Source organism: Ursus maritimus, unplaced genomic scaffold, assembly GCF_017311325.1.
Source record: "Ursus maritimus isolate PB19 unplaced genomic scaffold, ASM1731132v1 scaffold_11, whole genome shotgun sequence".
Classification (NCBI taxonomy): Eukaryota; Metazoa; Chordata; class Mammalia; order Carnivora; family Ursidae; genus Ursus; species Ursus maritimus.
In genome coordinates this window covers 65,856,298-65,881,323 of record NW_024423453.1, presented here as the reverse complement: position 1 = coordinate 65,881,323, position 25,026 = coordinate 65,856,298, and the positions used below count along the sequence as shown (strand labels likewise).

At 47.9% G+C, this 25,026-nt stretch overlaps 1 protein-coding gene and 1 non-coding gene across 2 annotated transcripts in view; one reads left to right on the top strand and one right to left on the bottom strand.

Moving 5' to 3' along the window:
- Positions 1-1,696: 1,696 nt before the first annotated feature.
- On the bottom strand, positions 1,697-1,769 carry TRNAK-CUU. Its single transcript has one exon. It is a non-coding gene; the product is annotated as a tRNA-Lys (tRNA).
- Positions 1,770-4,094: 2,325 nt separating this feature from the next.
- Positions 4,095-25,026, top strand: part of PTK2B (protein tyrosine kinase 2 beta) — a 121,339-nt gene continuing 100,407 nt past the window's right edge. The window contains exon 1 of the mRNA XM_008705118.2: positions 4,095-4,290. The gene's annotated coding sequence lies outside the window, so the exon portion shown is untranslated. The remainder of the gene's footprint in view (positions 4,291-25,026) is intronic.

The following is a 25,026-nucleotide window of genomic DNA, read 5'->3' as shown; positions in this document are numbered from 1 at the left end:
TATCATTCGGCTTACATTAGTAATCAAATTTGCTATTTTTGTCTCACTTTTCCCCTCTACATTTGGGGGGATGGGTATGGTGGAGTATTTTAGGTAAATCTTACCCCCCCTTTTTAAAGTAGTCTCCACACCCAGCATGGAGCCCAACACAGGGCTCCATCTCGCAACCCTGAGATTATGATCTGAGCTGAAATAAAGAGTCACATGCTCAATGGACTGAGCCACCCAGGTGCCCCAGTGGTGGAGTATTTTAAAGTAACCATTATTTTAGTTTCAGGAACACATTTTTAAAAGTTGCAATGGGTTATAATACCTTCCATTTAATGTCAGCTATGAGCCATGGCACTAGCAGGGAAATTTGCATGTGTTATTTCTAGTCCTTCCAACAACCCTATAGTAAATTATTCCCATTTTATAGATGAGGACATTGAGGTTCTGCCTTAATTTATAAACAAAAGAAAATAGGTTGAATGATAGTATATTAGTTAGGATACATTTGAAGCTATGATGACAGGAAAGCCCCAAATGCAGCAACCTAAAAAATTTAAGTAAATTTCTCCTGTAAAAGTTCAAGTTGGTCCAGACCATGTCTAGGGCTAGCGTTGTGGCTTGATGGCACTGGAGACCCAGACTTCATTTCTCAACACCACAGACCAGGATGGCAGCTCCAGGTTCCATCATTCGGTGCAGGTGGAAAAGGAAATGGTGGAGGCTTGCCCATTCCCTTGATGGACGCGATCCTGAAGCTGCACACATAACGACCACTCACTAACCATTGCCCAGAACTTAATCACTGGCCATACCTGCAAAGGAGGCTGGGACTTGCAGTCTTTATTTAGGGCAGCCTATGACCAACTAAAAATCAGGGATTCTATTATAAGGGAAGAAAGGAAGACAACCAGCTGTGCTTTCATGAATGAAACCGAGTCCTTTTGAAGTCAAGGACATGGTTTTGAGGTTTGGGTTTTTTTTTTGTTATTTTTGGTGGGGGGGGGGGTTGGCCTCAACTGTGGTCCATTTAGCAAACCCAGTGGTACCTGGTTTAATTAGAGGTAAATGTCCTTTGATGATGAAGGATTTCAGTTATTTAATCCTTGTGCCCATGACTTTTTTCTTTGTTCATTTTTTTTTTGTTCCAAACACTTACAACCATACTGCTCTTTTAAAATGAAATGTATTCTGATTTTTTTTCTTTTTGAGTAGGCTCCACTCCCAGCATGGAGCCCAATGTGGGGCTTGAACTCACAGCGCTGAGATCATGACCTGAGCTGAGATCAAGAGTCAGACGCTTAACCAACTGAGCCACAGAGGCACCCAAAAATGAAATGTATTTTAATACCAAATTTACATTATGTGATTTCATTCCATTATCCATGATAGAGAGACCCCGATGACTTACCATTACATGTCAATGATGGATTTATATTCAGCCCTGCTCTTTCCCACCTCGGTGGCTGTGGACAAATTATTTACCCTTTCCAAGTCTCCTTTCCCTTTCTACAAAGTAAGAATACTATTATTTACTTCAATGAATTGTTGGGAAGGCCCACTAGATGATAGATGAAAGTTCTGGTTACACAGTGAACACTTGACAGATTGCAACTGTTGTATAACAGATACCTATGTAATCTCTCCCCACTAAACCTACCCTATTTAATTCCTAATATTTCTTTTTGTTTTTTTAAAGTAGGCTCCACGCCCAACATGGGGTTTGAACTCACGATCCTGAGATCAAGAGTCTCATGTTCTACCGACTGAACCAGCCAGGCGCCCCTAATTCCCATTATTTCTAAAAATAAAATCATAGCATGTTACAGCACAATAGCATAATAATCAGCATAGTATGCATATCTTCATACCTATCAATTGGGGCATCACAGTACCCTGTGAAATAGGTAGGGCAGGTAGTACTAATTCCTCTACTCTTGTAGATTAGGAAACACGAACTCAGAGATGAATTCACTGGGCCAAGGTCACGTCTTCCCTCTTGACCGGGTCCTTCCTGTGTGCATCTAAACCTGCTCCACCAACTACCATCCTAAAGTTAAGAACACACAATGAGCCATCAGTAGAAGTTTTAAAGAGCAATTTACATAGAATTCTAGGCTCCTGGAAGCATTTCTGATAGGTTTTTTAAAGGCAGGTATCAGGCCGACATGTTTGACTCTGTCACCTTAATTTTTCATGACCAGTTTTGGACAGGACATAGGGAGACCTACAGGCAGAGTATCCATCCCAGGGAGTTTCCCAAGGTCTCTTTCATAAACAAAACCTATTGGCTTCCGAGCTTTAAAGAAACATCTCTGAAGAATTCAACATCCTCTGAAAATTTTGAACATCTGAAAACGTCTCAAATTAGGGCCTTGTGAGATTGTAGTTTATGGATTTGGCCACATGGAGGCAGCATACACAAACTCACCTTTCCTTAAACCTGTTTGGCTTAGTTTTGCTCCTTCGTTCCCATTGCCTCCAGCCCAACACAGAACCTCACCAGCTAATGCAAGTATCTAACCTTCAACTGCTCAACAGTCATCTCATTTCCGTGCACAAGAACACGGAAGGAGCCCCCATTTTCCGAGGCCCTCTTACAATCTGCTTGTGGTGCGGTCAAGTAGTCCCATTAGTCTTCCCCACACTTTGCCTGCTAACCCCAATTTACCCACTGCTCTTGCCTGATCACCATGAGCCCTAACCAAGGTCTCCCCTGACACCTTCTGACTGCTTTGCGGGTTGCCGGTATTACCTGGTGCTGGGAATAGCACGAATGGGTGAATGGGATCAACCAGGGGGAACTCCTGCAGTTGTGGCTACGAGCTCTCATGAGATGGGTTGTCAGTTGCCTTGGTTGGGCACGTGGGCCCCAGGCTCAGAGATTCTGATTGTCAATAAACCTGCAGTGCCATCCAGGTATCTGCATTCTAAAAGCTACAAGTCGTCTGTCCTCTGGTCACACTTCGAGAAACATTTACTTTCTGGTTTTGTGGCCTTGGACAAGTTAAGGAATCTTAAGTCTTGGTTTTCTTTTCAGAAAATGGGGGAAATTGAATAAAATCGTGTAAACTGAATGCTTTCTTGGCAACAGTGGTTGACATTTAGATATGCTCACCAAGTGCTGGATTTTCCTGTTTTTCTCCTGGGGTGGCTGATTCATTGAGTTTGGGGTTAGTGGGTGAGGTAGTATGGGGTGGGGGGCTGTCATGTATGCTGGGCTGTCACATATGGCAACACAACTCCAGGGAGCACCATCTTCAGAGACAACCCTGTGAATAGCATGTTCTAGAACTGTGGGTGACCCCAGTCCTTCACAGGACCCAGAATGAAGAAGTTTGGGGCAGGGGCTCTGGAGAGGAACTTTGAGGATGTGGGGGACATTGAGGACATGCCAGCTTTCTGACCTTATGCTAAGTCTGGTTCATGTTCTCCCACTCGGGGAAAGTCTGGAATCTTTCTAGTGACAGGGGAAAAAAGGTTTCTAAGCCCTTGAGTCACTGCCTTGAATTTCACTGCTCTGCTGGCCTGAGTAAAGAGGTGAACCAGCCTCTGTGGGCAGCGAAGTCAGCTGGTATGGAGATGGGGCTGGGTAAAGGCTGCCCAGCTTCTGTGACAATTCTTGTGCCACCGTCTGGTCCTGCCCTATCACAGCGCAAGCACCTGAATCTGTTCTGCCAAAGCCCCTGGTGATATTCACCTGATCTCCAGGGTCCCATCAAGGGGATGGGGCCACTTTAGGACAGGGAGAGACCTGGAGGGGCCCAGATGCTGAGATTATGGGAGCCAGGTAACCAGCTCCCACTCTGAAACCTACCTGGAGGATAGACAGGAAACACCAACCTCTAAGTGTGGCCTCCAAAAGTCTGCAAGCGGAGTGGAAGGAGGAGGGGAGAGGTGGGAGGAATTGGGAGGGGTCAGCCGCTCACAGGGCCCACCTCGGCAGAAGACCCCTTTGGGGCTCCTGGAGATGGGTCCCCAGGTGGGCACGTGCAGCTCGGGGAATTGGTGGCGGCGTCTATTTCAGGGTTTATGGTAAGAGGCTGGAGCAGGCACACAGCACCACAGACAACACACCCCACCCTTTAAGGAAGTGAGGAGGAGAGCAGCAGGGGTGTGGTTAACTCGGAGGAGGAGAGGGGAAAACACAAACCTGTCAGCCCTGTTACTCAGCAGAGGCCTCCGGAGCGGCCGCGAACCCCTTACCTTCCGCAGCCCCCGACCCACCTGTACCTGCTGCTGCGCCGCCAGCGCCTCACCTGGCCGAGCCGAGGAACCGTCGGAGTCGGCGCTTCTCTCCGTGTGAGTCTCCTCCCGAGATCCGGGCTGAGCGCCCAGCCACAAGTTGGAGGCTGGCCGGAGTGGTAGGGGTTGGCAGGGGGTGATTCCGAGATTCTGGGTACCTGGACGGGAGCGGGAGTTCCTGGAAAAGGAACTCAGTGGTCGGAGTCGCCCCTGCACTGCGCGCCCGCCTTGCTAGCCTTCCCCCAGGGGCAGAGCGATTCTATTTTTGGAGTTAATTTGAGACTGAAGGGTGTTTCTCCCTCTTTGTCCTCTTAACAGATTCTGGGAGGGGAGGTTGGGGGCGATGAGAAGGCACAAAATCGACACCTGCCTGGAAAGGTCAGATCAGAGAGCAACAGACCAGGGCTTTCAGAATCCAACTTCAGGCGCTGCCTCAGAGTCTCTCCCTGCCCTCCCCCCTCTCTCCTCTCCCCATGCCCTTCAGCACCCCTACCCTGTTCCTATTCCCAGCACACCCCACTGCTCTCGCATGGACTTCCTGCCCCCCAGAGGGCATCTTCTAAATCAAGCCCTGACTGGAAGCAAGTAGGGCTCTGTGAGGGGCATAGAGGCAGAACTCCAGGTTGTGTGTGTGTGTGTGTGTGTGTGTGTGTGTGTGTGTGTATTTGGGGGTTAAAGTTAACACTGGTTGCTCACTGGTTCTTTGTGAAACTACCTTCTAAATTCCACGAAAGGGTTAAGTTCTGTGCTGCCTTCTCTTGCTGTCAGGCTGTGCGTGGGCAAAGCCTTGGGTGGGTGAACAGGGAACATATGGGTGATGTTCTGAGCCCACCGAGCCCCACCACCTGCCCTAACCCTCAGCCATCTGACACTGGCATCTCCCCACACCCCAAACTCGGGGCTCAGTCCAATTAGGTTCCCTTAAAGGGATGGGGGAGAAGGGGAGCAGAGTTTGCACACAGAGGGGGCATGTGCCAGGAGGATTTGGAAGCCAAGGAGAAGTCTCTGCTGACCTGTAGCTAGACCTGAGCCCCTAAGGACAGTTGGTATGGCATAATCCGGTGAGGGGCATGAGGAGAACTCTCCCTCTGTGTCTTGACTGCTTTCTCCTCACCCGAGTCTAGGCCGGGACATGCCTCTGTGAACCTAAGCCCCAGCCTTTCACAACTGTGAGGGAGGGAGAGGAGGCAGAGATTAAAAAAAAAAAAAGTGAGTAAGGATGGAAGGGAGGAAGGAAGTGGTCACATTCAAGAGGTGCAGCTCTGCCTGGACAGTCTCCATCCATCCATCCGTTCATTCATTCAGGAAGCATCTCCGGACTTCCTACCTGAGGCTACATGCCAGTGCTGGTGCGGGGACACAAGGATGCTTGTGACCCACCCCGCTCTCTGGAGCAGCGTGGTGGACTGAGGATGCTACATGCTGCAATGGGAAGGGGCGGGGATCAGGGTGTTGGGGAAGACTTCCTGGCAGAAGTGACTCCAAGTGGAGACCCCAAGGATCAATAGCAAGTGGCCAGAGAGTGGGAGAGAGGGAAGAAGGCAAGCTCAGAACACACCATGTGCTAAGACCTGGGGCCAAAAGCAGCATGACACATTCAGGAAACTGAAAGCAGCTCAGCGTGTTTGGAGCATGGAGAGTGCAGGGGCGAGGTGAAGCCGGGGAGGTAAGTAGAGAGAGCTCCAGAAGGGCCTGCTCAGGCTGCCATGGCAACTCCCATTGGAGCAGCACTTGGGACCCAGAGCCAGGCAGGAGATTTCCCAGCATGCCTCTGACTCTAGGGTGGGGTTGCCAGATTTAGCGAATAAAAACACAGGACACTCAGATTTGAATTTCAGATAAGCAATGACTATTTTTCAAGTATAAGTATAGCCCGTGCAATATTTGGGACATACTTATACTAAAACATTATGTATTGTTTATGTGAAATTCAAATTTAACTGGGTATCCGGTATTTTATTTGGCAATACTCTTCTAGAAAGAAGGTGATGATACTCCCATGCTGGGAAGTGAAGGATGGGCAGTGCCCATGTGCCATGAGAACAGTCTTCAGGGCATATTTGTCTTATAACCAATCCTCCTGGATTCCAGTTTGGGACTCCTTCACTGACTGACCATGTTATTTCTTTATGAAAAAAAAAAAATTCCTTGGTCTGCGTGTTTATCTACACAGCTGAAGGACCGTGATGCCTCAGAAAGAGATTGGGCTTTGGAACCTGATGGACCTGGATTCAAATCCCCGCTTGGCCACTTGCCCCCTGTGAGGCTCCGTGTCAACCACTTAGCTCCTCGGAGCCCTGGAATCTCTTTTCTGAAAGAGTACAGGAATAACAGGTTGTTCGGAGTATCTGTGATAATGTATGTAGATTGCCTAGTGAGTGCTTGAGAAAAAGTGGCAGAAAGGAATTTTTGTAACCCCTTCACGGGGGTGACCAAAGTAGCATCCACAAAGTGCTTGGGGCTCATTGATTTCTGTTGATATTTATTGAGCACTCAGAGGGTCCCAGGGGAAGTAATGTGGTAGGGATCCTACTCCTAGTGAGAGAGTGGGTTAGCTCCTGAGAAGAGAGAGAGAGCCTGAATTGTTTTTCTCAGCTTTACCCTTCCCTTCACATATGACCTGCTTCCAGGGGAGGAGATCCCCAGCTCTCCTCTTGGAGGAGGTAGGGGGGGCCCTCAGGGCAGAATTAACTGAAGGAAAATGTGAATGAGTTACAAGTGAGAACCCACATAAAACACCTAGCACAGTGCCTGGCATAAACAAATGCGCTATAAAATTTGACTGCCATCATTCCCATTTTTATGAGTACCTTATTAGAAAAATAGACTCATGGCGGGGGTAGATGAAGTAGGGGTGCCTTGTGAACCATGCTTTGACTTTAATGGGAACATTTGTGAGAGCAATTTAGGGGCCTCCTAAAAGGGAACTGGAGGAAATTAAGAATTTGTTAAGAGAAAGAGGAAATGGAAAATGTGTTCCCCTTGTGGGGACTGTGGAGTTAAAAATGGTCCCTCTCCAATGGCTGAATCTCCCCATCCCCCTGCCCAGTGGTAAGTGTTTTGTCCCCAGATCTTTAGAGCAGCATCTGCCAAACAGTGTTCAGAGAAACTCTATGCCATGAGATCGTTACGGGTGTTCCATTGGTAAAATGTTCAGATGAGCTGGCTCTTGGAGATTTGTCATGTGTCTTTGCACAGTCAAGGTCCTGCAGAAAAAGACTTCTGTATCACTGGATCTCCTAGCATTCTGTGACTTTGTCTCTAGAACCCTGGCGGTGGAGGGGGGGGACTTATTATTGTCTCAAAGGAAATAGCATTTCATATCTAGTGACCATCGATGTGGGTGCAGTTCTGGGACCAAGCAGGTCTTTCAGAGGACATTACTCATCCCATAACTCTAGCCAGGAGGGATCTCCTTTATCCTAGACTCAGCAGTGTCCAACTTACAGAAGATCTTCAGGGACTGAGTGCTGGTGCACAGCTGTCCCTGCATCACATATCCCCCGTGGACACAAACCCCTACCCATGTCAGCCAAAACCTTCCTACCGCAGCTTACACCCATTTCTCATGGGTCAGAACAGCCTGGGAAGAGTATGTCTCTTAGCAAGTGGCCCTCCATGGTGATGGCCGTAGCTCCATGTGTCCTGAATACTGCTAAGGCAATCACATTGATGGTGAGGGAAGGGAAGGGAAGGGAAGGGAAGGGAAGGGAGGGGCATACCCTAGGGTAGACCCCGAGTGGTAGGTCTCTACCAGCCCCTAGATTTCCCCCTGCCCAGGAGTCATGGGCTCTGGACCGCATGGCCCTGGCCTCCTAGATGGATGGGGCTCCGAGATGGTCACACATAGAAGGCTAGAGATGCCCAGCGGTCGGCAGGCTCAGGGCTGCAAGTATGGTAATTAAGAGAAGTTCTTGCTGGCTGGGTGATTGAGGGTTTCTCTTAGACTCTGCGTCAGTTCTCCAAGTACAAACACTTGGAGTCAGTCGGCCAGGGTTCCAACTCCAGCTCTCCGACTTACAGCTTGACGTTCGGCAAGTCACTTGGCCTGGTTGTCCTTATCTGGAAGACAGAGGTGATAGAGGAGGCAGGTAGGTAGGGGGCCGGGGTAGCAGGCATGTGCCAACCCGCATGGCCTGTTTCAGTATTTTAAGGTCCCAGATGGCCTTATGCACCAGCTTCCTAAAAGCCTCAACTGTACGCAAAAATTTGGTCCTTCAACAGGCACATGGTAGGCATTGAATAAGTGTGGCTCTCCTTATCATTATATTTTTATACTCAGAGTTAATCTGGGTGGGTGGGGAAGCCCCTGAGGGAAAAGGCCATCCTCTGAGGGACGGCACTCCCGGCTTCTCCTCCTTCGTGCTGGCTCATTGACAGGCATCACGGCTCCAGCAGGATTTGCTTCTTGCCCTGCACACCACCACCCCCCCGTATTTGATGAACAGCCAGCCCTATTGAGCTCTTTAGCCCAAGAGACTTTCTGCGACTGCCCATCAGACCCTGGAGTCCAAATGGTTACTTAAGCTCACAGGTTTCACGAGCTGGTGGCTTCACTCTCTGGGGCTCTCCGCACCCTGAACAAAGCTCTGAGCTGTGCGAGGGGGTGGCGGTGGGGGAGGGGACTGCTTTTTGAGTCACTCTGCTGTTTCCCAAGGGATAATTATTACTCATGATGACAGTTTGATTAAGAGAGCAGGCTGGAGGCTGCAAATTCCAATGCCCTTTTTACCTAGACATGATGGGCGGATGGGTGGGAATGCAGGATTTGTTTTCCAGGTAGGCTATGGGTGGGCGGCAGGAAAGGACGCTCCTCTGGTTCCCAAGGCCTTCTGCCCTAGTCCTTCCCTTTCCCCAGCACTAAGGGGACTGCTGCTTTCATAAGGCAGCTGGGCAATGTGATCAAAACTAAGATCAACCTTGCCAACATCCATGGAAGGGTGATCCTGCCCTTTTCTATCTCGGCAACAAGTTCACTAACATTTTCCTCCTCTCCAGTGCCCTTCTTGCCTTTTCTGTCTTGAAATCCACCAGCAAAGAATCTGGCCACGTTACTCACTAGCTGGGGGGTCACAGGAACACCCTGCACCCAGTGTTTAGAACTTGACACTGGGTTTAATTGTTGTCTCCCTTTCGGTTAGGTCAATTCTCCCAACAACTTTGAGGGCATAGGACCAACCTTTCCCTGTGCCCCTTCTTTCTCTGAGGGTCTGCCTGCCACCTGGCTCTCTCAGATTCCCCCGGCTGCTGCATCCCTACTGGGACACCCGAGGGTCTAGGCAGCTCCTCAAAGTCCTGCTGGGAATTCTACCCTGAGTTTGGGCTTTGCTCCTGGGGGATGGGGAGGGGCAGGATCCATTTCCTACCTGTGAGAGAACAGCCCCTTCTCTGGTCCTGGCCCCTGGAGCATCACATCTTTTCCTGGTTTCTAAATTAGTTGGCCCCGCCCCCTACTTCCTCCCTAGTCACAAGCACATCTCCATTCTCCAGGTGCATTTGGGGTGGGACCCTAGCTCCTCTCTCTTACAGAGGTTTCCACTCTCCCCACCCCGAGCTCCTGTTCCGGGCAGGTTCCCGGAGATCTGACACTCAGAAGGCACCCTTACTAGCAGCAGGTTACCTTCCCTCCACTATTTACAAGAACACAGAGCACTGATGTTACAGTGATGCCTATCTAAGCAGAGCTAAGTGGCTGTCCCGGGCTTGAGTTCCCAAGCTCCGAGCTCAGGCAACTTGGGAGCCTGGGTTAGTGGAAAGAGGATCAGGAGTCAGAAGATGTGGCCCCAGTGTAGATTCGTCCACTCGCTAGCTGTGCGACTTCGGGCGTGACTTTTCCAGCCCTCACTGTTCTCACTTAGAAATGAAGAAAAAGGACAGCATCCCTGATGAGGTCCTCGAGAGAAATCCTGCACATACGTGAAAATGCCCCAGAAAGCGCCCCAGGCACTATGCCTGGAGAGATAAAGAGTGGCGGCTTAGAGAGACGTGGGTTTGAGACTTGACTTGGTCACTTTCTACCTGGGTGACATTGCCTCACAGAGCCTGAGTTGTCTCATTTGTAACTTGTTCTGGAGATCTCTTTACTCTTTCTCCCCTCTTCACCTCCTTGACTCTCAGGGTCAGTCTTTCTTTACATGTGAAGGACTTTATCTGTTCTCAGTAAGTTTACAGCCTGGTCGGGGAGGTAATACATAAAGACACGGAACTGTGAGACATGGGGACTTGCAGTGCCATAAAAGGGCACCCGTAAAGTGCGGTGATGTCAGAGGATGGAGAGAGAGGTTATTTCTGTCTGGGGAGTCTTGGGATGCTTCTTGGAGGAAGTGGCATTTGGGAAAGCTCTGAAATGATGGGTAGAGGATGACCTTGGAAACTTGGGATGGCGCTTGTGGTCAGAGAGTCAGAGAAGAGTGTAAATAAAAGCAGAGAGGTGGGAAGGCCTCGTTTGAATGAGTCATTTTGGGTGGAGCCGAGGGTGTCAAAGGACAATAAAGATAAAGGGCAGAAAGTAAGATAAGTCTTGAACCTGGCGGCTAAAGAGTTTGGACTTTATTCTGAAGGCTGCGGAGAGCTGGTGAGAGTGAAGGGGGGCCTGATCAAATTTGGGCGGTAGCAGGTAAAGTGGATCTGAGAAAAGAGAGCTTGACATTCTGGGAGGAGCAGGTAGGACATGTTATAACAGTTCATGTCTTAAGAGCCTGGATAAATTATGTGATTCAGGATGATTTGGGGGTCTTAGAGATATCTGCTAGTCAACTGGAGGCTTCTCCATTCTCTGAGTTGAAATTGGTCCTTGGCTGAATTGAAAAGATATAGGATTGGGGCACCGGGGTGGTACAGTCAGTTAAGCGTCTGACTCTTGGTTTTGGCTCAGGTCGTGATCTCAGGGTAGTGAGATCAAGCCCCATGTTGGGCTCCTCCCTGAGCGTGGAGTCTGCTTGAGATTCTCTCTCCCTCTCCCTCTGCCCTTCATGCTCCTGCTCTCTCTCTCTCCCTCTTAAATAAATAAATAAATCTCAAAAAAAAAAAGTAGTTGTAGGGTTTATGGGAATATCAAATTGTTTCGGTTATATCTATAATTTGCCATTCTCCTTCATCCTCTCCTTCTTCCAGGCCCTTGATTCACAGAGAAGCCCTTTCCCACAGACTCCATGTATGCTAGGTATGCACTAAGTGTTAGCCTGTCTCCAGGCCTAACGACAAGCTCTGTACCACAGCCTCTTGGAGAATCAAGGGGCAACATGCACTTAGGCTGCTGCCCACCCCCACCCTCATCACTTCACATGACTCCCAGGCTCTGCCTCTAGCCAGACCCTCCTCCCTTCAGCCCCTCACTTCCAAGAGTCTACAAGATGTTTCCACTCAAGTAATTCACCTTCAGTGCTACATGTCAGAAGCCAAATTCATCAGTTTCTCAAACCAAACCATCTCTTTCTCCAGGCATCCCTCCCGTTCACGCAGTTGTCATTCTCCTGGGCATCTTGGTCAGAAACCTTGAAGTTCTCTTCCCTTTCTCCTCTTCTCTGCTTTTCTCTGCTCGTACCTTACCTATCACTAATCCTGCAGACTCCTTTTTGTGATTCTCATTCCTGTCTTCCCTTTCCCCACCCAGGCTCCACTCAAGACCAGGCCAAGCTGATTAGCTGATACCCCCTAATATTACCTAGGAGACTCTCCCCTTCCTCCAGTTCCCTGGGAAGCTCCCATGCCTCTAGACAAATCCCAATCCCTTCAATTCGCTCTTTGGTGCCATCTATAATCCGACCTCTGTCTACCCTTCTAACCCAGTGCCCCCCCCCCCCGCCATACTTTCCAAGTAAGCCCTTCACCCTCACTAGCGTGATCTGCTCTCTGGGCCCCCCTAAACCTTTGCTCAAGTCCTGTATTCCTGCCTGCAGCCCTGTCCACTTTCCCCAACCTGACTCCTCGCAGAGGCTCCATACAGGACCCCTGGGAAACCTGTTGCTCCCCACCCCACCCCTCGTAGCCTCGGTGCTTCTTTGCATCCCCTGATCTGCCAGAATTTATCAGCTCATCCCAGTGTGAAATTCTGGGGCAGGGAGGTGCTTTTCATTTTGTTCTCCTTCTTAACTGCCTGAGATTACCAGGATAGGATGTTCCATTTCCCTCCCTCCCTGCACACCGACCTGGCTCACCAGGCCAGGTGGGGTCTTCCTCATTCCCTGTGTTGGCATCACAACAGCCAATTGTAACAGCAGGGACTGCATTCTCCCCAGGGGTCAGGATGAGCTCCTAGAATCTCTTGAATGTGGAGGTTTCCTAGAGCCCAGGGAGAGGAAGCCAGGGATTTCGAGTGGGAGCTTAGTAATCTCTTTATAAACCTCTCCCGTGTCTCTCTAATCCATGGATCCTTGCCTTTCCCTTCTCCCTTATCCTCTTGCATATTGAGCTCACGTAGGCCAGAGTGAACGACAGGAGAAAGACAGCGTGTAGGAAAAAAGGCAGGGAGCCTTGGTCCAGGGTGAAATTGCTGTGGGAATATGGAAGAGAGATTTGCAAGACAGAGGTTGGCAGTTTTTAGTAACCCAGACTTTGACCTAACTGTGCACAGGCATAGGGCTTGCCATGGTAACTGCTCTCAGAGCTTTCTGGATCCTGCAGTCCCAAGATTTGAAAACACTTAGTACACATTGGCTCCTTTATCTCCAGAGAGTGGCCCTCCATTGGTCTGAGTGTACATCTGAGCCCTCTCCCTCTTTCTCTACCTGACTCTCTGTGTAGAAAAACCCTTCCAGCTCCTGTCTGCTAAATACTTAGCCCCCAACCTGTGCTCCCTCCCTGGGAGAGGCATGAGGGACACAGAAAGCCTTCCCCTGGCACGGGAGACCTGGGTCTGGTCACTGGCTGCTCTGTCACTGTCCCACCACATGATCTTGGGTGAGTCACCTGGGCCAGCCAGCCAGCTCAAGTTTTAGGGTTCCCATTTGCTCATACAATAAGGAGTTTTGGGCACTTGTGAACTCGTGAAGAGCTTTCTTCAAAATGGGTCTCAGTCAAAAGCCTTGTATTAAACCAGCTAAAAGTAGACCCTCTCAGGGTCAAAGCCGGGAGGCAAGTGCCTGTTGGACCTCTTACACAGTGGTCCCTGGTCCCTCCCTGTGTCTTCTGGGGCTCGGATCGTCTTGGATCCTTTCCAGGCCTCCAGTTCTTGAGGTTCTGATTGTTATGTGTTTTGGGGCCTAGAGAATGGGTCCAGATTCAAGTAGATTCCATACAGAATGATCTCAAAGTAAGGAATCCAGCCTGGGGTGTGGCATGTGTGTGCGTTGGGGTAGCGGGGTACTGTATACATGGACGGTCTGAGACAAGATGCAGAATTTCCCCCTCTGAGCAAATGCACATGAATATGGGGGAAAAGTACAGAATTTTCATCTGAGCTCCAAGGAACTGATGGTACCCCGAAATATTAGGAATGACCCACAAGGTTTTATAATCAGTTTTACAAACTTTTCATAGAAAGTACTTCAAAATTGAGCTCCATTTTAATTCAAACAAACGAGGCTGGAAGCTCTGTTGAGGTCAGAACCATGTGGGTACTGAGAGTTGGGGCTACATCCCAAGAATGCAGCTGGTGCCTAACACACAGCCAACATTTGATATGTACAATGTGTGCCTGAAACTGACCATATGTGTGCTTCCCAATAAGGAGGGTTGTTTAGAAAAAAAAAAACTGATGTGAATATGTAAACATTTTAGGGTAATATTTAATATATTATTTTAGTGATATGTTTCAAATGACATACCGTATAAAATAATACATTAAATTAAAATACGCCATTTCTCCAACTCCCCCTGTTACAAAACATTCAACACTTCACTTCCATCTTTGACATCAGTGTTCTTTAACCACTGGAACCATATCCACATTCTAGCCTTTATCATCGTCCCTACAGTCTAAAGAGTGTTGGTTATTTCTTTTTAATCCAGAAGATGTTTATTTATTTTTGAATGCAGCTTTCTTGAGACCTAATTCACATACCATAAAATTCATCCTTTTAAAATGTACATTTGGTGAATTTTGGTATATTCACAGGCTTGTACAACAAACACCACTGTCTAATTGCAAAATAGATTAAAAGATTTAAAAGTATTTATTTATTTGAGAGAGAGAGAGCACTCATGAGTGGGGGGGGAGGGGCAGAAGGAGAGGGAAAAGCAGACTCCCCACTGAGCAAGGAGCTCATCATCACAGGGGGGCTCAATCCTAAGACCCTGAGATCATGACCTGAGCCGAAGGCAGACACTTATCCCCCTGAGCCACCCAGCTGCCCCTAATTGCAAAACATTTTTGTCGCCCCATAAGAAAGCTCATACCATCAGCAGTCATTCCTCCTTCTTCTCTCCCCCCAGCCCCTGCAACCACCAACCTACTCTCTGTTTTTATGGATTTGCCTATTCTGGACATTTCATATAAACTGAATCATGCAATATCGCGACATTTTTTGACTGGCTTCTTTCACTTAGCATCTTGTTGTCAAGGTTCATTCAGGTTGTAGCATGCGTGAGTCCTTCATTCCTTTTTTGTTGCCAAATAATATTCCAGTGTGTGGCTATGCTGCGTTTTGTTTATGCATTCATTAGTTGATAAACATCCGAGTTGTCTCCGTTGTTTGATCATTGTAAATAATGCTGCCATAGAACATACATGTGCAAGTTTTTGTGTGGACATGTGTTTTCGTTTCTCTTAGTTATCTACCCAGGAGTGGAATCCTGGGTCACGTGATCTACGTTTAACAGTTTGAGGAACTGCCAAACTGCTTTCCACAGAAGCTGCACCATCTTACTTTCCCATCAGCAATGCGTAATGACTCATTTCTCCTGATTCTCATCACCTCTTGTTATTGCCTGTAATTTTGATTTTAGCTATTCTAGTGGGCATGAAGTGGTTTCTCATTGTGCTTTTCACTTGTATTTCCCTGATGACTAGTGATGTTGAGCATCTTTTCATGTGTGTATTGGTGATTTGGATGCCTTCTTTGGAGAAAAGTTTAATCAAATCCTTTAGAAGGTTTTTTTGTTTGTTTGTTTTTGATGTTCACAATAAAACCATTTAAGATCTTTTTTAAAAATTTTAATAACAAAATTCAGCTCTTACAATTGTGAGGCTATACCCTCAAGAAAAGTTACTGAATCTATATTAGAGTACTGTACTTACTTTAAAAAAAAATCTGTTAGGTGACCTCTGTAAGCCTCCTTTTGGAGGCATTGACTGAAGTGGTATCAGGCTAATACTTTTTCCCAAAGAGTATATTTTTGTTCAAAATAGGGTAACTGAGAGGGCAGCCCATACTATGAACAATTCTGTAAGGGTTAGAATATATACTTCCTTTTTTCTGACAGATAATTTGGAGAAGGGAAGAGCTTTACCTTATATCGAAGCATATACGATATATAAAAATAGATATATATAAAATGGATGGATGGATGAACAAATGACTTTAGGAATGAATGAATGGACAAAAGAAGGACTATATGCTAGTGAGCCAGGCAATCAAGCAGCCACACCAATCTGTCCCTCTTTATCCCCTCTTAATTCCTGCTCAGAAAAAACCAGCACTGATCTTTAATTTACACTACCTAGAACCATATACAAAATCATTGAGGAAACAGGTTTGCAGTCACAAGTTGGAAACAAGACACTGTGTTTTCTGTTGCCTGGAATATCTTTATCAATGTCCTTTAAAGTGGGAGAACCTGAGTCTTCCCAGGATCCTAGACCTGGTTGAGAAACCCAAAGATCATGTAACATGACTGCAGGATTTGATTCAGGGATGTAAGTCACTGGGGCAATACCTTTAGGGAGGTGATTGTATATAGCAGGGTTTCTTCGGGCCTGCAGCTCACGGCTGCCCTTTCCACCAGCATGAGGACGTCAGAGTTGCTGTCAGGCACGGGCCCGTCACTGGAGGCTTTTTGCCTTGTCCCATCTCAGGGATGGAACCAACCACAAACCACACTGCCCAGTGATTCACCAGCCAGTTTCACAGAGAGACACTGCACCTTCCATTCTTCTCCTGTGGTCCCCTCTTGAGAGACAGTGTGAGCTGGAAAGGACTATTCTGGAGTTTGGGGTGAGAGTGAGGCATGGAAAGAGGAAGAATAGCAGACAAGAGAACAAGAACAGAATGGACTTTGTGGCAAGACCTTGAAGAAGTGACAGGGACATGGGTGAAGGCTGGAGAGGTGGCTTTTAAGACTCAGATCCCGGAGGGAGAATAAGTGACAGATGATATTGCTCTTTAGAAAGTCCTTCATGGGGGTGCCTGGGTGGTGCAGTCGGTTGAGCATCCAGCTCTTGGTTTCAACTCAGGTCACGATCTCAGAGTCATGAGATCGAGCCCCAGTCGGGCTCCCTGCTCAGCGAGGAGTCTGCTTGCCCCTCTCCCTGTGCTCCTCCTCCTAGTTGCACACTCTCGCTCTCTCTTTCTCTCGAATAAATAAATAAAATCTTAAAAAAAAAAAAAAGATCTCCATGGCAGCCACAGAAAGGCAGGTCCCTATGATATTTACTCTGGAGTGCGTGCGGTTGGAGTTGGGGTCAGGAAGCAAAAGACAGTGAGGGGAGGTGTTGATGTGTTGATGTGGCCCAGAGTTCCTGCTGTAGGCTTGGCTGTCACATCTGCCCACACTGCTGGTGGCCAGAGGGGGTGTCGGGAGGTCTGGCCCTCAGAAACAGCTCACTTCCTGCTTTCTTCTCCTTACTTCTCAGTGTGGGAAATGAGTGGGGCAGTGACAACAGAGAGGGGCTTGGCTAGATGAGCAGGAACCAACTTGCCTTCAGGGGGGAAGTTCAGAGGATGAGGTGGTGCTCAGTCTACAGGAATGGGGAATCTGTGAAGAAAACATCCACTTGCAAAGCAATGAGGCAGACAGGTATTGGGTTTTTGCCCCAACAGCACAAAAAGGATATTTCACAGAGATTATGGAGCATGTAGGATATTCAGGACTAGAAAAGTCCGGTGGGGGGAAGGAACTGTGCATAGGACAGAAGCTCACATTCCACCCTCCCCAAGCACCCCTCCTCTGGAGTTCTTGGCTGTACCATCCGTGTCTGCCAGGCACATGTTATCTTGAGATAAATTTCTTTTTCACAAGTACATGCCTTGCTAATGGAATGGTGGAAGGCAGAGACCTTGTCTTGTGGCTCTTTGTCTCCCAATCATATTCCAGCAAATGCCAGGATGTGAAACCTGTACTCGGTAAACATTTGTTGAGATCTGAGGAGGTTTTAGGAAGAAAAAGTACTAATTGAGAGATGCTCTCCAAAACCTGTGAAAATGAGGGGCATCAGAGGGATTCAAATAAAAACAAAATGGTCAAAATCTCATCAGCTGCTAAAAGAGATGAGTGGGCAGAGGACTTTCTGATCCCAGGATGAACACCCTTTGGAGAACATTCCAAGAGGAAGCAACCTAGCTCCTCCGGGTTGCAGAGTTGTGCTTCTCAAACATCGGTGTCATCAGAATCACCTAGAGCGCTTTTGAAAACACAGACCACTAAGCTCCAACTCTATGGTTTCTGATGCAGCATACCTGGGGTAGGGCCCAAGAATTTGCATTTTAGATAGTCTCACAAGTACTGTTAATGCTGCTGGCCCAGGGACCACACTTGGACAACCACTAGCATGAAGCCAATTTTGCCACTTAGGGGTGTGTGTTAGCACCAGCTTCTGTCTGCAGTCAGAGTCAGTCATCTATTTCTTCCTCTTTAGGTTTTGCTTTGCTTTGTTCTTAACACCTCAAAAGTGCTTTCATGCTCATCCTGGTGGAAATACCCTCCATGTCTCCATGGGCTCCATTGTGAAGCCCAACCTCCCATATGCCCAAGGCTTCCTGAGAGTTTGATGAACTCTCCCAGCCTCTGGCCTTTGTCCGTGGTGTTCTCTCAGTCAGGACTGCCTCTCCTGGGCTTCCCAAACTCCCACCTCTCAGGCTCTAACCTGAGCACCACGAGGCCCTTCTCCCCAGTGCCCTCAGTCTGGCTTCAGCTTCCCATCCTCTCTGTTCCCACAACCCTCTTCCTGACTTTCCTTCTGCCTTGTGTTATCATTGATTATATGTGTGCCCTCTGCCTTCGTCAGTGCAGACTGCCATTACAAAATACCATAGTCTGGGGGGCTGACACAATGGACATTTATTTTCTCACAGATCTTGGAGGCTGGAATTCTTAGATCAGGGTGCCAACATGGTATGTTTCTGGTGAGGGCCCTCTTTCTGGCTTGTAGACTGACACCATTGTGTCGTGTCATCTCATGGCCTTTCCTCCATATGTTGTGCAAGGAGAGAGAGAGAGAGAGCTCTGGCTGCTCTTCCTTCTCTCATAAGTACACTAAATCTATTGGGTTAGGGTCCACCATTATGACCTCATTTAACCTTAATTACTTCCATAGAGGCCCTATCTCTTGACACCATCCTATTACAGTCTAGGGCTTTAACATGAGGATTGGGGGGTGGAGGTGGGGGCACAAACATTCAATCCATAACATTGTCTTTCTCAATTAGGCTCTGAATCTTGGAGGTCACATGAGTCACGGTGCCTGAGTCCCCCTCAGTGGGTATTGTGGAGGAGGTGTTCAATCAATGTCTTCAGGATCAGTGAAGGTCTGAAAAACAAACCAAAACAAACCAAGACCTGTTTCCTTTAGCCCTTATTGGCCCCTAGTTCTTGAAATATGTGCACAAAGGCTGAGGAGATGGAGAGGAGAAGGCATTTGCTCAACCCCGTCCATGGGATGATGTGGCTGGGTGCCAGAGTTGTCATGGGCTCATCAGCCTTGAAAATAATTTGATTACTAATCTGTATCACTCAGGGAACTACCACCCCCAGAGCTGTATTAAGAATGTTTTCCTCAGGCAAAAAATGTGCTGCCTTTGGCATCCAAATCAGACTCAGGAATTTCATTTTATGATTGATCCCCCTTTCTTCTTCTTCTTCTTCCTGTACTTCTTCCAGATTCTGTTCCTTCCAGATCTCTCTGTTGATGCACAGCCAAGCCCTTATTCTGCCCTCTTCAACACTCAAATAACTTCCAAATGTAGTTTCTTTCCCCCATGATTGTCTTTTAGTTCTTGCTTTTAACCTCATTTCTGTCTGATGAAGCCACCAGGCTGATGGTGTTCTCATAGAAACCCCAAGTGACCCAGGTACATCCCTGGGAAATCCTGTCCTTTGACATTTATTTATAGCTAGTTAATGACAAGGTCACCTGGAGGAGACCCACACCTCCCAGAATGGGCCTTGAACATGTCATAGCTTATCCTCACAAAGGTGGTCTTGGTAACCCCTCTCCAACTTCTACCATATTCATGATCTTGTTGCCTGCCTTCTGGCCTTCTTCCGTGTGTGTGTGTGTGTGTGTGTCTGTGTGTGTGTGTGTCTGTGTCTATGTCTGTGTCTGTGTCTGTGTGTGTGTTCCTCTGAGTCCTGTAACTAAAGGAAAATGCCCTAAGTTTGGAGAGAGGACTCCAGGACTCAGTTCTTGACCTCACCTTTCACTTTCCAGGAAAATGGCAAGCACCTCAACTTACTTTGTGTGCCATCCCCAACTCCTTATCTTTCCTTCACCCACTCCTCTCCTCCCTTCCCAAGTGTGGGCCTGATATTTTTGCTTCTTTGACTATGGGGCAATCCAGTCTCCTGGTGGAGGCAGAGGAATATCTGGACTGTGCACAAACAATTCACATCACAATCTATCAGCGGGCAGTGTTCATAATGGTTGGGAGCCAGCACTCAAACTCAAGGTGTGGCGCCTTACTTCCCAGCCACTTGGCCTCAAGCACATTCTTATGGCTTTCCCACATGCCAAATGGCAATAATCGTAGTCCTTTTCTTAAAGAGATACCGCAAAGATTACAAAGAGATCATATATTTATGTTTATAAAGTACTTGGCATTGGTGCATTGCACATAGTAAGCACTCAATACATTCACCAGATATTATCAGGACAGAAGTATGTGTTAACTGTGGTTTCATGCGGGGCCCCTGCCCCCTTGTCTTCTAGACAGGCTTGGCGGAGACCCCACTCCACAGCCCATGACAGGTGGCCCAAGGTCCTGTGCCAAGCTGTCTGCCGGGCCAGTTTCTAGACTCACTTCCTTGTGCTTCTCGCCACCTCTGTGCTGCCAGATCTTGCTCATAACTCAGCTCCCTCACCAGTTACCCCGAGAAGTCTAACCCCACAGAGTATTAATGGCAGAACTAGAGAGAGGAAGAAGAGTGTTATGAAGAGGGTTCGATTCTGCAGCATTCCACTTTTTCTCTGGTCTCCTCCCCATCCCCTTCCTGTCCTTTTCCCCTTCCTTTTCCGGTGCAGTGAACAAATACCTGCCCAGGCTCCTGGAGCCTCATCGCCTATTAGTAGAGTATTATCTTGGTTCATTTGGGCTGCTCTGACAAAATACTACAGACTGGGTGACTTACAAACAACAGACATTTATTCCTTACAGTTGTGGAGGCTGGAAGTCCAAGATCAAGATACCAGCAGATTCAGTGTCTGGTGAGGACTCACTTCCTGGTTCATGGACAGTCTTCTCTGGCTGTGTCCTCACATGGTGGAATGAGTGAGGGACTCTGGGGAGTTTCTTTTATAAGGATAGTAACCCCATTCATAAGAGCTCCACCATCATGACTTAATCACCTCCTCAGGGCCCACTTTCTAATACCATCCCCTTGTGGGGAAGGATTTCAACATCCGAATTTGAGAAAGAACACATACATTCAGACCATAGCAGACATATTCCTAAACGAATACAGTTTTCTTCCTAGATGAATTCTGTTATCCTCTCCTAAGGGAGTAGAACCCTCATCATCTTTGACACATGTTTAAGGAAAGAGGCTATCTCCTTGGGACAGGATTGCCCATGTTGATATCTGGGTAAGCCTGAAAGTGAGCAGCATGGTGAAAGTGAGGAGCTGCCCACCACTGAGGGGACAGTGTGGCTGTTCTGCATGAGGGTTTTAATGGCTTGGAAAACAAGGTCTGTGGAACAGATGCCCATTTCCCTGTAAAGGCAAACTGAGCTAGGGCTGGGTGGTTACTGCTGGTGAGAGCAGCCGTTGCTTTGCAAACTACAGACCTAACCTCCTGACAATTGGGGGGTAGTCAGCACTACACTGACTTTCTGATCCAATCAGGAGAGGTGGACAAATTCTATTACACCCAGTTGATTCAGCCATGAAAAATAAGCAGAACCTATGACAAGGTTAACACATACGTGGGAAGATGAGTCAAGTGAAAATATATCCACTGCTCCAGTGGAGGAGACCAGGAGCTTGTGAGCCTGGGGGCACAGTGAGGGTTCCTGGCTCTGAGGGCCAAGTTTGAGAACCAGGAGAGTCTCATACCAATGGCTGCAATGTGACCGATCTGTCATGTACCAAAGGTGTCCAAACTCCTCGCCCCCCAAAATGAGGTTCACCTCTCACACCTTTGCCAGGAGAGCTGTGTTTTTCCACTCAAATATTCCTCATTCCCTCTTGCCTCTTCACATTTTTGTTCTTCCTCTGAAGCCCTCTTCATCTTTCAGTGCGTGACCTCTGTGAGGCCTTCCCTATCTGCTCTTGCCTGTAGTTGGAGTGAGGGCCCCTATTCTTGCTGTTCTCCCAGCACACCACCTTGGGTGACAATGGGTACCCTCCTTCCGCCTCTCAGCAAGCCCTGTGAGACAGTCTTCCCCACTCTCAACCCTAGCTAGTGGCTTGGCCGGTCTCTAGCATGCAGTAAGTTATCTTTAAAAAGCCATGAAGCATGCCATTAGGGGCAGTTCACTATAATCCAGAAGCAGAGGAGAACCCAATTCAGCTACAAATCTGGCCACTCAAGACCATGGCAGGTGTTATAGGTAGTTTGCATTTCCGATTTGCAGATGGGGAAGAAAGAGCCCAAGAAAGAGGTTCTGTGGATCTTTATTTTTACTCTATTCTCATAGAACTACTTGCTGTCTGCTCACCTTGCTGCTTGAGTCATGGAAGAGTGACTGGGGAGTTTTCTTGGGTCACAGAAAAGTAGAGCGTCCCAAAGGACTAGACATGCCTCCATGAACAGAGAATGATTTGGGGGAGAAGGGGGTGGACAGCTGAAGTGATCTAGTCCAAACTCCTTCTTATGGAGAAATGTCTTCTTTTCTTTGGGCACCCGTGAACTCTATCTCACACAGTGAACTCACCATTGTTGGAAAACTCTCATTGCTAGAAGGTTCTTCCTTTCACTGAGCTGAGCTCTAAACTCTGTCAGAAATTCACCCACTGGTGCTACAACTGCCCTCTGGAACAGCCCAGAATGATGACTGGTTTTCAGTATGATAGCCCTCAGAGAGAGGGACTACCTACCCATAATTTTCTGATCCAGGCTCAACATAAAGAGCAGCTTTCCCTCTACCTTGCATGACATGGTTTTCAGATGCCCTGTCCCTCTGGCTCTCTATTTGTACATCAGTGATTTTGTCACCATCTTAAAATGTCACAGCCAGCAGTAGACATAATATTGAGCAAGAAACAAGACCCCTTAGCTGTAGTCCCTACCCTCTTCATCACCCTGGGCTCCTATCTTTCCCCTCTCCAAATGGGCCTTTTGCTGAGAAAGATTTTGCTAATTAAACTTACTATGTAAAACCCATTTACACATGCCTTTAAGTTTGAACTCCTTGGCCTGACTTTCATGGTCCCAGGATTCCTCTGCGTTTTGTCCCTGGTCTCCTCCCCTAGCCTTGTTTCTCATTTTTCTTGTGTTCATCAGCTCGGGCTGCTGTAACAAATACCACTGACTGAGTGGCTTCAACAGCAGACATTTATTTTTCTCACAGTTCTGGAGGCTGGAAGTCCAAGATCAAAGTGTGGATGAGGTTGGCTTCTTCAAAGACCTCTGTCCTTGGCTTGTAAATGGCCCTCTTCTCCCTGTGTCCTCACATGATCTGTTCATGTCTGTGCTCATTTCCTCTCCTTATAAGGTCACCAGTCATATTGGAGTAGGGTCCACCCTAGTAACTTTACTTTACGTGCCTCCAAACCCAGTCACATTCTGAGGTACTGGGGGTTAGGACATCAGCATATGAATTTGGGGGGAACACCATTTAGCCTGTAACATTCTACCTCACCTTCATGTAGTTAAGCTGATTTTACCTCATCTTCTCAGAACACACCCTTTACTTTCATCTCTCATGCCTTTGTTCCCCCCGCCTCTTGCCCTGCTTCACCCTCCTTCTCTTTCGAGGTCATTCTTCCAGGAAGCTTTCATTCCAACTGGTTGTCCAGTCCAGTTGAGATACCCACAGAGATGGAGAGTTTCCTTTCTCCTGAGCCAGCCCATTGTGCTTGCTTCGATAGCATTCCACCTAGCAACACGGACCTAGAAAGGCCTCAGGTTTCACACGCTCCAAAGGCGCTTTCCTTTCCTTTCAGATAAAATGATCTCCAGATAAATCAAATTATCTCTAGATAAAATGAGCCCTGCGTAGCATATGGGGGAAAAAAGCACGAAATATCCCGGAAGTTGAAAAATAGTGAAACTAGATGCCTGCAACCTGTGTACTCTGAGGTACTTACTGTTCTCGGGGAACAGTTTTAAACAGAACTTGGTCCTCTTCTGCTGTTGTAATGTTCAGATGTTTCCTCCCTTGTTCCCCACAATTCAGGAGTACCGCAATCTCCTCCTTGTTCCCTCTGAAGGACAGGGTTCTTCTTAACCTCACCTGCCAAGATCTCTTAGTCAAAACAAAATCAACAAGCCTACTTTTCTTTCCACTCCACTCTGCAGCTCTTCCCGAGCATGCACACGCTCCGCCACACACACCTCCTAGAGCTTCAGCCTTGTACATTGACTTAACGCTGTTGCTTAGCAACCAGTAAGGGAAGTGTGATCACACTTCCCAGCACTGTCCATGGAGCACTGCAGACAATACAAACAGTTCCCTGGCTTCTTTCTGCAACTGAGGAAGGTAACTGTCAGAGGTGGCCAGCATTATGCTCCAGAGATATTGGCTCATCATCCGGGGGCCCAAATTGGTTGCTGCTTAGCTTTTACTTGGCATTGGGTAATGTCTTCGTGGGGGCGGCTGGGTAGGTGGTTCTTGAAGGGCCGGATCTCTCTGCTTGCACTTGTTCTCAGGATGCCTGTGATGCAGGCAGGGCAGCTTACAGAATCCTCTCTGCTCCCACGCAGCCCTGCCCTGCACCAAGCCTGCATCCTCCCAGCCACCACGTTCCCTGCAGTCTCTTCTACTTGGAGATTGTTCTTCAGTGTTCTGGCACTGCCCCGCCCACCCCTCCCCACTTAGCCCTCTTGTTCTTCCAGTGCTTGGACTCTCTGCCTTTCAGATGCTCTTCTGTGCTGCTGGACAGCCCCAGCTCCTCAGATCGGCCATGTCTCTGCCCCATCTCTGTCCTTTCCATTCCTTCCATCCCAGCCACAGACCACTGGGCCAGAGGCCACACAAGTGGACTGAGGCCCATCTCCTGCTCTCGATTGGTGTCCTGATCAGAAACTGGATGACTGTGACTTGGAATCCCTGGGTGTCATAAAACATGAAACGTAGAGAAGGCAGGAGAGTCTGTAGTCTGAAGACATATATCCCAGATCCCCCCTCTTTTTTTTCCATTATGGGATCTGGGTCAAGTTTCTTCAACCTAGGTGTTTGTTTCCTACAGGGATTGGAATATTTGCCTCACTGGGCTATTATAGCAATTACATGAATAACCAATAGGAAGAACCCAATGAAATGTGTAGCATGTAGTTGGAGAACTCTAGGAGTCTTCTAGGCCTACGGTCTAACTATTCAT